Source organism: Penaeus monodon, chromosome 29, assembly GCF_015228065.2.
Source record: "Penaeus monodon isolate SGIC_2016 chromosome 29, NSTDA_Pmon_1, whole genome shotgun sequence".
In the NCBI taxonomy this organism is placed as follows: domain Eukaryota; kingdom Metazoa; phylum Arthropoda; class Malacostraca; order Decapoda; family Penaeidae; genus Penaeus; species Penaeus monodon.
Window position 1 is genome coordinate 1,573,473 of NC_051414.1, and position 295 is coordinate 1,573,767.

Consider the following 295-nt stretch of genomic DNA (forward strand, 5'->3'; position numbering starts at 1 on the left):
AACCAAAACCCCACACAAACACATGCAAACTTATCATCCCACTACACATATTACATCTTGTATGGAAGCAGCGAGTGATCTCCGGCGGAAGCAACTTCAGTCGTCTTTAATATACACATAAAAACATAAAGGGAAATTTTAAATAACTTTCCACCAATAGAGAGTTACAGTTGACGGGGCAGAAAAGTGTACAATAGATATAAGAAGAATAAAAGGAAAGAAAAATGAACTACCAATGGGAATGAAACAAAGGGAAAGGCAAGAAATGAATAAAGGGAAAAAACTGAAAATTTCC